Consider the following 13246-nt stretch of genomic DNA (forward strand, 5'->3'; position numbering starts at 1 on the left):
TACATGTTTGCTGCGTGTGTGATGTCATAATGATGACACATTTGCAAAAAGCGGAACCAATAAGCGGAATCGTTAAGCAGGTACGCTAACAGTTCCAAGGAATCGATTCACTGGGCACCGGTTCTAAAGAAGAACCGGTTCTCGGTTCCCATCCCTGGTAACACTAGTTGTATTTGTTAACATTAGTAACATGAAATAACAATGAGCATAGTTCATTGTGAGTTCATGTTAGCTAATCCATTAACTAGTTAACCAAACCAATGCAACCTTATTGTAAAGTGTTACCCAATTGACTAACCTGGGTGGATGGTCGTTCACTAAAAATACTCCAAATTTATCAACATTAAAATGCAGTTAGGAAAAAAATCATGTGCTTATGTGTTGTGACGGATGTGATAAATTCAAATCTACATATAAATATGAATATGAATAATCTACACAATTATTAGTGCAAGAGAACCTTTGTGCAGGTAACATGTAGTGCCAGAAAAAGTCGCCTTGCTATGCAGCAGGGTAACCGGGGTCTCCAACTTCTTTCTAACTACATCAAAAGTAAGAATGAGCTAAATGTGCTTTCTCGTGCTACGTATTCCACATGAGGTTGGAGTGACAAAGAGAGTCGGTCCAAAATTGCACCACTAGTCATTTTCATTAACAACCTCGTTTTAATTAAACATTGATTACCTGCTAATTAGTCTAATGATCGTCCCCAGATGAGGGAGACCAGGTACAGAAAGTGACAGCGGAGAAAAATGAAAGATCTGAAGTAAATGAAAATTGTATTTGAGATCCCCGAGGGCTCTGTGTTTTGTGATTATTTTTGCTTTTATAAATGAGGCCTTCACCATGCATTTCTCTAATTTATGTTTGTCTGATGGCTCCCATATGACTGATGCATAGAAGATTGAGTATGTGCACATTTTCATCAAATTTGGGAAATTTCCTGCCACTGGAAAGCAATAAATACATTCAAAAAAAGCCTGTGTCTGGCACACATGCAAATTAATCTCCATTGCGATAACGGAAGAACGTGGTAGTTGAAGCAAAGCTACTTTGCAGACGGTAATAGCTGTGCATCTAACATCCCGCAGCAAAAACTTGAAAGCCAGACCTCTAGAGTTATCAGGTGCGCTCTTTGACTACACAGTACAATCACGGTCCCTCATCACTTCGGGCGACGGTTAACATCATTGTGCACAGATGGCAATAACAGTGTGAGGGAAGGTGAAAACCCTAGTCAATCATCATTTCTCAATCCTTCTCAATCAGCTTCAACGTATATATCACAAAATATATCAGGAGCCATGGCGTAAGCATACCGTCACATAGAACGTGGGATTCGTTCATAAATAAAATAAATAAATAAGCCGGTGAATGAATAAATAAATGTTTAGCGAAAGCCCCGTGATGAATAATGAATGTGTCATTCTACACTCATTATTCTTGTTTGCTTTGATACTGGCTTTCCCGTTTCACAGTCACAAGAATATTTCATGGCATCAAATACCCCTCCAGTGCTGACTGTCAGCATTAATGCACAAGCGTGTGATTTAAATGTTTAACACTGTCTTTGTTCTCCACCACATTTGATTCATTAGATAAGCCGCAACCGCCAGACCTTGAAGACGCAGCTGAACGATTAGCATTTAATGGAGAACGGTAGACCAATGGAATGCTAGTTTGACTTCCATACGCTAGTGCTAATGGCAGGGGCGATCTCAGAAGACATCTATATCTGCTTCTGAATATCGTGTGACATTACAATAGCCACAGGCCCTGATTTGCTTGAAGGCAGATTGTACAATAGATAGTACTATGATAGTAGAAAGCTACGATCTACTATCATAGAACTTAGTGTTTAGCTAAACTGTAGTATTTAAAGAAATTTCTGGTTGATGTCCGAGTCGTTTTGTATAGCCACAGTTGTTTTCTTTTTTAATGAAACCACGAATAACTAGCCGCTTAAAACGGAGGCAGGAAGTATTATAGAGGATAGCAAAAGCAAGCTAGCTTTGAATGCTAAAAAGGGAAAAGATCTTTGATCCACTGCATACAGTATATCTCTCTAAACCCAAACCTCCAAATGTCAATGACCTCATGTCTCATTCACAGATGAGACAATATTACAATACAAAGCACATAAAACACAATAATAGTAAACATAAACAACTATTAACTGTTTAGCATTAGAATTTATAGAGGATTAGAACTTATAGAGATTTTTTATAGCAACAGCCTCACCCAAAGTTAACTTATGGTCTGTGTTTGGTTATCGGTCTGGCTATAGTGGCTAGTGTAATAAGATTCATTCAAAGGAATGAAGGAGGCGGGAACCAGCAGACATTAAACACAAAGTTTTAATATAAATAATAACAGCCGGCGGCCCCTCACGGACGACCGCCGGCGAAATAACATAAACAACAAATATAAATATAAATACAAACGTAAAACATGTTCGTGCCCGGTCCTCTCTCTTCGACGGTCCGGTCGCTCGTTCCTTTTATATGCTCCCCATCTCCTACGTGATGCGAGCCCGGTGTGCGCACAGCTGGCGCTAATTACACAATTACTTGAACCACGGTCTCGCCCCGCCTACTCTACTACAGCTAGTTATATAACAACTTATTTATTTACCTATATTTGGTATATTATGTGTATTTAATAAAAAATTTTACAGTTATTGAATCTTTGCCGAGGCCTACCAGAAGTGAAGTTTGGGCCACATAACGTGTTTACGTAGTTGCCGCTAAAACCAACTTTTTCGAATGTAATGATTGGACAAACTTCCACAGATACACGTTTATTTATTTTTGACTTTAACCATTATAAATGAATCAGCTTCCGTGTAAAAGAAGATAACTGTTTTCAAACCTTCATGTCACTTTAAACCAAGTGGAGATTCCCCAATTATAAATAAAACATTGTGATCTTTTTAACCATTGTTGATGCAGTCTGATTTGTTTGCAAACTTACATTTACATTTAGTCCTTTTTCAGTCAAACTGTATAATAATTTAGAGTTTGCAAACTCTCAAGTTAGGAACATACTAGATGGTAAATCTGACAAAGCAAGGTTCCATGAAAAAAATCTTGACAGGTTCGAAATGACATGAAGATGATTCAGGATTTTTTTTACCGGTTCTTTAATTGTGTACCGTGACGCTCACAGTCTCGTTTTTTGTAAAGGCAGATGTTCTGAAATGGAAAATAGACACTTGCAATGTCCCCATTACATTTGAAAGATTCACATAAAATGCATTACGTCTCAGCTTGTGAAAATCAGTGAGCTATCAACAACCATTAAACATGATCCATGAAAATTAATTTATGGTTAATACGTATAACATTCAAAGTGGCACAATTATGTCACCCCGCTGACCCGTAATAAGAAAGCAGCTGATATTAGCCAAGAGTTGCACTGCTGATGGTCGGATATACGTGACTGTTAGTTGATGGAAAAAGCTTTTCCCTTCTAAACGAATGCCTTGCCTGGATCAGAGGTGATTATGAGTTCAGTGGTGCGAGCAGCAGTATCAAGATGGGCAATGGAAAGATCGATCTTTGTTTTTATGGAGTTAATTCAATATGGACTATTTAAAGCGGCGGGGCGGAGGGAGAAATGAGATTGTATTTGCTGGGTATGGATTTTTGCCATGTGAAAGCGTCGGGCGCAAAAGGGGGGATGGTTTACAAGTCTTGACACTGTTTAAAAGATCTTCACACGTAGAAGGGTAATCACTGTAAATTACTTTTCATTGATTAGCCAATATTTTCAAAGATCATGTTGCTCTCATCCTTTTCAAAAGTCTTCACCTATTACTGAGAAAAGATATTTTGTGATATGTTTGTTTCTCACTGAAGTCTAAAGAATGTAATTGTGTGTGTAGCTGTCCACAGACATCTAAAACAAAAAACACACAACCTCAAAATGTTAGAAACAGTGGGGTCCCACATTGTGGAGTACATTGATTTGTATTTTCTCTACATTACTGAATGCTTTTCATAACAATCTGATTATATCTGCAATAATTTGATTACGGTCAAATTATCTGCAAAACAATCTTAGTAGTTGAAAAGTGAAGAAAATAATGTCCCAGAATGCCTTAGCATTTGGCAAATCCACCACTTACTTGAAAGATACTTTGGCACCGGAGCTGGCATAAACTTGATCTAAAATGTTCCAAAAAGCATGTGGAGGGAAGAATATCTGTTTATAAAAAGGTGTTGGTGTATTTACACAGAGTTACCTAGAGAACGTTCATTTATTTTATTTCAATGTTGTAACATTAAAAATAAAGTATTGCTTTAACTTCCTATGTGGACTTATAGACCCCACTGTATCTAAAGCTCTGATAAGCTACAGTATATTTCTTGAATCCATGCAAGAATCGTACAAAATTGACTGATTCAGTTCACAAGGTCCATGTCATACTGTAGATGGTCTCATGCTCTCTCTACTTTGTCACGCACACTTCGCACAGGCAAAATGATTGATAAACGCAGCCAAATACTGCCAGCAGCCGGCTTTGAACAGCGTTTCACTGCCAGAGTCATTTGTATTCATATTATGTAGATTAGTACTCTGAAGTCCTTTAAAACCAAGAAAAAACCCTTGGAAAAATTCTTAAACTTCCATGCTAACCTCCGCCCTATACGAGTCCATCTGACTACAGTCTGTGAGAAATGACTGAAAATAAAAATCAATCACTTGGCCAGGCACTGAGATTGTCATCTTGTCAATCTGACCTTCTGGCTGGGTAGAAAGGTTCAGGGCAATGTTTCAGGGGAAACTGGAAAACCATGTAAACAATCTAAGAACAGAAAAACAATACAGGGTTGCGTTTCCACATATCGCTACGACTTTGAAGGTATAACTTCAACGCAGCCTAGGTTGCCTGGTCTCAGCATTTCTGAGGACAAAAATATTTGATGTTGACCGGTAACTAAAGGATGTTCCCAACACATGTACATTTAAAAAAAAAAAACGCACACCTCACCTGCCATCGCTTCACTGTTTATGCTGCTCACTCAAAGAACTCCAATAGATACTCCTCCTCAGCAGAGACGGTCATTTCTCCCCAAAGAGTCCCCTGCAAAGATGGTCACACTGCCAGACACCCTCCTCTGCTCGAGCCATCTGTATACTGTAGATGGTAAATACTCTAGCTTTTAAAAACCCCTTTTACCGGTCTTTGCTTTAATGTTTATGAACATTTCTCTGAAAACTCAAGTAGGTGCTCCTCCATTAAAGTCCTCTGCATTAGAGGCCGCTCTTCTGCCAAAGTCCTCTGCATTGACGTCAGTTCACTGCTTGAGCCCTCTGCCTGGACGATCCTTCGCTTACTGCATGGATGGTCTCTTCTCTAACTGAAATAAAACACGACCTCTACCTGCTTTTTATTCAAAATTTATCAGAGGTCTCCATTAGATGCTCCTCCATCAGTCCCTTGTGTAGATGGTCCACTGCATAGATGGTCGCACCTCTAGATGAGACCGCTGAGTTAAACCTCTATTAAAACAAACTTTACCTGCTATTGCTGCAGCTTAATCAGATATTCCCTGAGTAGAGGGTCGCTCCTCTGCCAGAGTGTCCCCTGTAGACTGATGCTCCGCCGCCAGACTCCCCTGCTTAGATGGTTGCTCTTTTTCAGGAGTCCCTGCTCAGACAGTTGCTCCTCCACCAGAGACCCCTGCATAGCCATAGGTGGTCGTTTCTCCACCAAATTCCCCCGCGTAGACAGTTGCTCCTCCGCCAGAGTCCCTGCATAGATGGATTCATGACTTAGTGGACAACTGTACATATATCCTAAAGAATCAGTGAGATGTCTGGCATTTCTAAACAAAAATTTGAGATGCTACTAACAATGCACAAATCTTTATCAGAATTAAGAATAATGTCTCTGACAGCCTTTCATTTACAAAACACAAACATATATTAAAGAACAATTAGATTACATGCTTGCAGTTTTCAATGAAGTAGACAGACCACAATTCCAGTCACTTTATTCTTATAAAACTAATATGTATTAGGGTTTAAGTCAAATGTATTTTGAAGTTAGTTATCCTAACATAATCCAGTCGTCTCAACAGACATGTGCCTACAACAACCACACATCATAAAGTGAAAGACCAGACACTCCAAGACCATACCAAAACCAGATTGTCTAAAACCCAGATGAAAGCTAAAAAGAGACCCTTCAACATCCAGAACAACACTTGTCAGTCCAAGACATATGAACAACATAGGTCATTTTAAAGAAATGGTTTGTCATTGGAAATCAGAGGACAGCAGAGATCCGCATGACACTGATTTTCACAGCATGTTTACCATTTCTTTTATTTTATTCCCTGAGGTGTTCAAAAGCTGTTTATTCAAGGATTATTCAAGGATTAATTGTCGTATAAACCTTATTGATAAAATATCCATCATGAGCATTTAAAACAATAATTAAAGATAATTTTATCCAGTATAAGGGCAGCCTAACAAAATAAGCAATTCCTCAAATTTAGATGATAAGATCTCAAAACAAAGGCTCTGACTTGTTGACATTCAATAACAAAACCACGTTTCCGAATAAAGCCTAACTTCAGAGAACAACATCTTTCTAACAGCACAGCAGGTGTATCGTAACACTAATGTTTGTTGCCAAACTACACAAGGCATTCGCTCATTCATATCGAGACCTACTTTAAATACAGTATCCAAAGCAGAAAGCACTCGCTGACTTTAATCAGTTGAGAAATGTAACATCTGTTTTATAGTGCTTTAATTGAAAATAACCGCACGTGTTTTGTTCCTTGAACGCGTTTGCCCGGCCTAAAATGGCGGCGGCGTTGACGTGCCACTCAGCGGTAATCTCGAATGTCTATGCATGCGATTTTACGACGGCGTAAAAATAAAAAAAAATTTTATTCTCGTAACATTTCGACTTTATTCTCGTAACATTTTTACTTTATTCACGAAATCTTGGTTTATTTTATATTTTTAACGTGGCACTAAAACGCCGTTGTACGATCTACATTGAGGCAGGTTCACATTTCTACATACTGCACTATCAAAGCATAACCTTTTCAATCCAAAGACATCCTAAAATATTTTGGGCTTTCTATTTTTTTTTAAACTTCAGGAGTACAAATCAAGGCATGTGTAATGAAAATGAAGCTCGTACCTGTATCAAAGAACGGATGGAAACGTTATAACGTTACTCCACTCCACTGTCAATGCACAATTGTGCTGCACTGAAGAAATAACGATGGATTGTTTACTGTTGCTTTTGCATTCTTCTTCCTGTGACATTTATTGACAGTTGTTTTAGCGGGTTACGACCGACGAGCAGTCATATAGCTCCACCCACTAAGGTACACGGGAGCGTGAAATTTCACGTCATCAAATGTGTTTACACGGACTATTGTTGCTGCTCAGAAGTGCATCACACAGCAACTGGCCTTAATTTGCACAAATCTGGATATTATTATCAAAATATTTAATATCAATACCTAAAAATGAAATGAGAACAAACAAAAAAAGAAACCGAACAAAATGGTTGTAGTTTTTTGTATTTAGAGTCCAAAATCAAAAGGCGTGTTTGTGTTAGTTTGGTATTTAAGCAATTAAAGTTTTCATTTGACTGACCCACAGCGAACTTACATTGTAATGTTAAAGTCCCTGCGACAATGCCTATTTTTTCATGAAATATTGCAGCGTTTATTGTAAATATTTTATCAATGTCGGTCAAAAATCGTCTGCCTCATAATCTTTAGTTAAAATCTGAAAATGCACTTTCGTCCTGACTATCCATCTTGGATGACGTATGTTAGGCCGCTTGGGCGGAGTATCCGCTAGAAAGACAAAAGCCACGCCCGCAATTTTTTTCATTCAAAATTCCATTTTACTTAGAAATACGTCAAAATACAAAACCAAAAATCTATCGCAAATTCTGGAAATACGTTGACTTCCAACATTGATTCAACATCTATTTGCTCATCAAAGTCATACAAAATAATTTTTATGATATTATTTACTTTTTCTGCAGTGCAACATACATTTACACTGATGCGTTGAAAAAAACATGTTTAATGCTTAATTCCAGGCTAAAATACATACTTTCAGATTCATTTCAAGATTGTTATAATGGATACAACCTCAAGAGGAAGGAAACATTTATTGCATTGTACAATTTAAAATATATATATACAATATGTGCAATTCCTTTAATATGGCAGCATGTTAATGGAGGTACCCGACCTCAGTGGACAGAATTAGCCTTTATTTCTAGAGAAGAATTTATCTCCAAATAACGACAAACCAAGTAAAAATCAATGGAATGGTTTTGTATGGAGTTGAATAATAAAATTATGTGGAGCCAACTTCACTGAGGTTCCTTTGTGCCAAAAAGGTTTTGATTTGCAGCTATTTGTCTTAATGAGCGCTGTTGCTTTGTGAAGGGAACTCATGTGAAGCCTGGCAGTCACAGGAATACAGTGAATCCATCACTGTCAGCTGGACAGGGAACTCTATGGCAGATGGGCAGTCTTTGAGTGATGTTGGGCCAGTGGGAAGAGACCTATGTGCACTAGAAGCCCAAAGCTTGTTAACAACAGAAAGCAGGCATGTGGCCACTACTAAAGCTATAACCCCATACCATCTCACTACAACTCGGCCTAAAATGTGTCCCACTGTTGTCATGTGAGCAGATTTGTCTCTTCATCAGAGTGATGTCATGCTGTTCCATTAACTAATAGCTTTGCTCTGGATGGCAAGTCTCAAAGCACAAGGTGCCAAGTTCCCCGAGATCATTTTTGGCACTTCGCCACAGTCATGCAGTGAGAACATATACACTCTATAACAGTGCTTGTATTCTATAAGAAAAAACTCAAACAAATTATTCATCACAGATTTTTTTAAAAGCTAAACTTTTACTGAGAAAACCCATTTCATGACAAGAGCCTTGTCTAACAAAAACACATTTCATGTTTCTACAAACACTGCTCCCTTGTTTAAAAAAAAGGTTTGGATTAAAACGACGAGATAAAAAAAGCACAAAACAAATATTTTATTTACAGACATTTGTGGTTGTTTTGGAAACACCAGTGGAATCAAAGATAGCCAACGAGAGAAAGCTTCTGTTTTTCCATCTCTGAACTTTAAATAGTTTAAAGAATCCGTGGGCCAAAAGAAAGTCAAAAAACAATAAATAAACAAACAATCTGATAAACAAAAATAAACAACAGCCAACTGAAATAAGCTACTACGAGGAGGGCGGTTTGATAAAAGAGATGTCTGTGTGTTCCACTTTCAAGCCTGTAATATTTGGAAAACACGCAGTATTTCTTTCTACGAGAACTAATTGAATTTAGAGAGACGTTTTTACAACCTAATAATATTTGTGAATATTTTAAAGGCGTTTTTGGGAAGTTTTAACAACATTTAACAATAACAGCAAAACCTTGCGGAATGCTTATGCAAGCAATTGCTCAAAACACAATTAAAAACAAATTAAAGTTATATTACAGTATTACATTTCAAGACAGCTTTGAAATGCACCAAAATATAGGTTTCAAAAATTGCCCAGCGCTGAGTGAATAGAAGAAAAAGCCATCTTTGTTTCTCAGATGTACAAAAGAGTATTAATCACGGGTGCCAGGACAGTTTTAACCCGAGCTCTTTTTCAAAACTGAATAAATGTCTCTTGAGTACAGCAGTGAGCACATGAAGCATGGTTAACATAAAGCTCATTTATTTGCAGTCACTAAAAACAAATTTATTGTCTACTTGCATAAAGTGACCCTTTCTATAGCTTGACAAAATTTGTGTTGGTTACATTGACAGCACTGGTGGATAAATCCAGTTAAAGGTCCATTATATGAAATTTGCCAGCGTCTAGTGGTGAGGGTGCGAATTGCAACCAACAGCTCCCTTTCAAAGCACTACAGTGGCTGACACAGGACTAAGATGTCATCACGTTTTCATTTCTTTGCCAAAGGAGATAACATATTTACGAAACACTCTCTGTAGAGCATTTTGTCCGCTTAGGGCTTCTGTAGAAACAACATTAGAGAGTTCCATGTAAGGGGACCCGTGGTGTATGTAGATAGAAATGGCTCATTCTAAGATTATAAAAACATAACACTTCATTATGTGAGGTCTTTATAAACCTTTGAAGACATATGTATTTTATATTGCATTTCTATCAATAGATCCTCCAAAAAATTACACACAACATCTTTAATACAACAAAGAATAGGTGCACTCAGTATCCTGCCTCATTAAATAATATTGAATTCTCATTTACAATGAAATAAAGATATCAATGGCCTGGAAAAGCTGTTTTATTCTTTTTCGAGAAGAAATTATTGGTTAAGGCCACGACCCATAAAGTCTCGCAATTCAAGTTTCAACTTATGCTTCACCATTTTTGTTTTAAAACGTAGCACCTTATCATTTCACAAGGTCTTTAATGGTTAAGCGATCCAGACACTGAAAGAGGAAGCAAACATCTAATGCAGAGTTTAACCTTAACACATAATGTATTATTATAGTAAATGGAAGGACAGTAAGATGGGCTCATCTCCTCTTTCCTCCCAGCGCTCCGGCCAATCAGTTAACGTTTAAGTCGGGAACGGTTCGAGACACCTGATTAATCTTTCCTTTCCCTTTCGAAATACGAGTGACCCTGCAAGGTCACCGGACAAATGTGGCTGAAACAGATGGGACTCCCATTGGAGGTCCCGAACACTTTTCAAATTGGAGTCCGGCACTGCGTTGACACACTGCTTCATCCCAATGACACCCAGACTGTCTATTATTGGTGGCCCGGACGCTAAATGAGTGGAAGGTGGATGACCTCTGTGATCTAATAAGCTGGTGTCACAGTTAAAAAGTCTAGTGTGGCCAAGCTCAGGGCCTCACACTTCCCTGAAGGACAGTTATGCAGTAATTTGATGCATCGCCTGCCTCTGGTCTTGGTCAATCAAGCAGACTGGAGATGCAGTTGGAGATATCCTGTGGAGGATTGAACCTCAAAAATCAACAGAAGGATCTCATGCAGCCCGATCCGAGCCGGTGAGCTTTAAAGAGGGTCATTTTACCCAATTGACCCGGTAAATGTGACCAAAACTTCATGCATTTTGCATTCTTCCTGGCACCTTATGGTTTGGAGTTTGAGAATCCATTTGTAAGCTTGGTTTTCGTTTTAAGCAATAATCTCAACAGTAATCATAGTGTTTATCAGAATCATTTATTTGATATATAAGCAAATGTAATGTATCCTGTATACAGTCTTTTCAGTCAGTTTCACACTGCGCGCAGTTACTATATGCATGCAACGAAGGCAAGTTCCTCAGCACTGCATAAAGAATCACGCAATTGCACATCTTTGCCCTCTATTTACTCAGACAATAGGCTGATGTTTTAAAGTGATATCCAAAGAGCGCTGTCTTTTGTTGTCATCAAGAAAAATGATGCCTTCATGGGAGAATTCCACAGAGGCATATTCGCATCTCCAGCAATACAGAACAATAAACATTTATTAATAACTTCAGAGCATACGGGAGCAGTGATGACTTTTAAACTCCTTGAAGACTTCTTTTTCATCTTTTTTTTAAGAAATGGAAGTACAGCTCCTGTTGATATTCCTCTCAACCTTGTACTCTAAATGTACTCTAAATGGTTTGCGCTTGGCTTTGAGGCTGAACATTGAAACACCATTTGTAGTCTGTCTTACAAAAGGAGAACCGTTATGGAAAAACGGTACACTGTACAATGACGGACCTCCATTGCACACAATAAATTATAAATATTGGCTGAATACAGTTCTGTTTTTTAAGGCCTAGAAAGCAAATCATATTAAAAGTCCTTATTTAAAATACACATAAAAGTTAAAACACATAAATATTTTAATATATTTCTCCAGCGCTTTTAGAGTTTTGTACAGACAGTTTAGTAAAGACAGTAACATAAGAGAAAAAAATACACCTGAGTGTGATCCACAAGACATCTAAAACCTGTAATTGTACAGACATGTACTGTTTTTATAGATTCTTAACTGTTTAAAAACCACCAAATCACAGAAAAAGACCTGCAAATTTACAAGATTAACATGAAAAACATTTTACATTTAATAGGAGAAAAACTTATTTACGGTTGAAAAGTTGTTTCTACGGTTCATTTCTGGAACCCCAGCTGTGGGAAAATGTAAGTTTTACAGGATTATGAAATAAGGTAAAAAACGGTCAAATCACAATTTTTTACAATAAAACATTAAAACCATGTAACCGGTTATTTAAACAGTTTGTGTCTGGCGCTCCACGGTTGCAAGACAATTTCAGTTTTTTGTGACAGCCCCTCATTGGGTGAGTGAATAAATACACTGAATGCCTTTCTCTACAGTAATGCAAGTTTCATGATACATAATACCAAATTCCCTCCTTAGGAGAGGAAAGGAAGAAGCTCAGTATGAAGGGCAGAGTATGAGAGGATTCAGTACAACTGGGGGTGGTGAAATCTAATGATTAAAAAGAAAAAAAACCTGACTTTGGCTGGAGGTCACTTTCAGATCGCCCCAAGCAATTGTTCCAAAAGCTATGTTTTTTTGCTCTAAAAACACCCTTGAGATGAGCACGGGAAAGGTTAGGATGTTAAAGCGACCAGTATTAATGGCAACTCGGCTAAACTAAAACAGATTCCCAGGGTTACAACCTCCCTTAGTGGTCGTGAAGTGGAATGCTTGAGTAAAATGTGTGACTTTGGCCGTCTGCTCTCCAAACACTGGGTGTGTGGCCACCGCAAGGTTAGCGTTGCCAGAACCTGGCAAAAATTCACTTTATGTGATTTTCACGGACCTGTCACATTCCTCTGCAACTTTTCAATTCTATCCTTGCATCGACACTCGCTGTCCTTTTTTTGCGTCGTAAATAGTTTTTCTGTGAATTGCTTCTCCTTGAGTTTGTCGTTGTGCTTTTCATTAAGGGAAAGTTGTAGGAAAGTTTCTGCTGAAGGACACCCGTGACGTTTGATGTTGCATGGATTGCTTGAGAAGTGTATTTCCACTGGGAGCCGTAGCTGCTAAAGGGCTGTGAAATTTTTGCCTCATAGGAGCTGGGTCTCTCTTCACAGCGTTTTCCAAGAGAACACACAGCACCACATCTGCGGATGATCTACATGCATGTCAACAGAAAAACAAATAGTCGATTCACAGCTCTGCCATCATTTGTTTTACAATACAAAGCTGAAGAAAAGCAATCTGTTA

At 38.2% G+C, this 13246-nt stretch overlaps 1 protein-coding gene across 2 annotated transcripts in view; it reads right to left on the reverse strand.

The window, feature by feature from the left end:
* The window catches only part of rbfox3a (RNA binding fox-1 homolog 3a), a 398996-nt gene extending 391669 nt beyond the window's left edge, over positions 1-7327 (reverse strand). Inside the window, exons 1-3 of one of the 2 annotated variants that reach the window (XM_056770683.1) lie at positions 7169-7327; positions 5528-5760; positions 4997-5366 (exon numbers count right to left, since the gene is read on the reverse strand). The gene's annotated coding sequence lies outside the window, so the exon portion shown is untranslated. The remainder of the gene's footprint in view (positions 1-4996; positions 5367-5527; positions 5761-7168) is intronic. The other variant, XM_056770684.1, reaches the window with a different exon arrangement.
* Positions 7328-13246: the final 5919 nt, after the last annotated feature.

The sequence above is a fragment of the Triplophysa dalaica genome, chromosome 17 (genome assembly GCF_015846415.1).
Source record: "Triplophysa dalaica isolate WHDGS20190420 chromosome 17, ASM1584641v1, whole genome shotgun sequence".
In the NCBI taxonomy this organism is placed as follows: domain Eukaryota; kingdom Metazoa; phylum Chordata; class Actinopteri; order Cypriniformes; family Nemacheilidae; genus Triplophysa; species Triplophysa dalaica.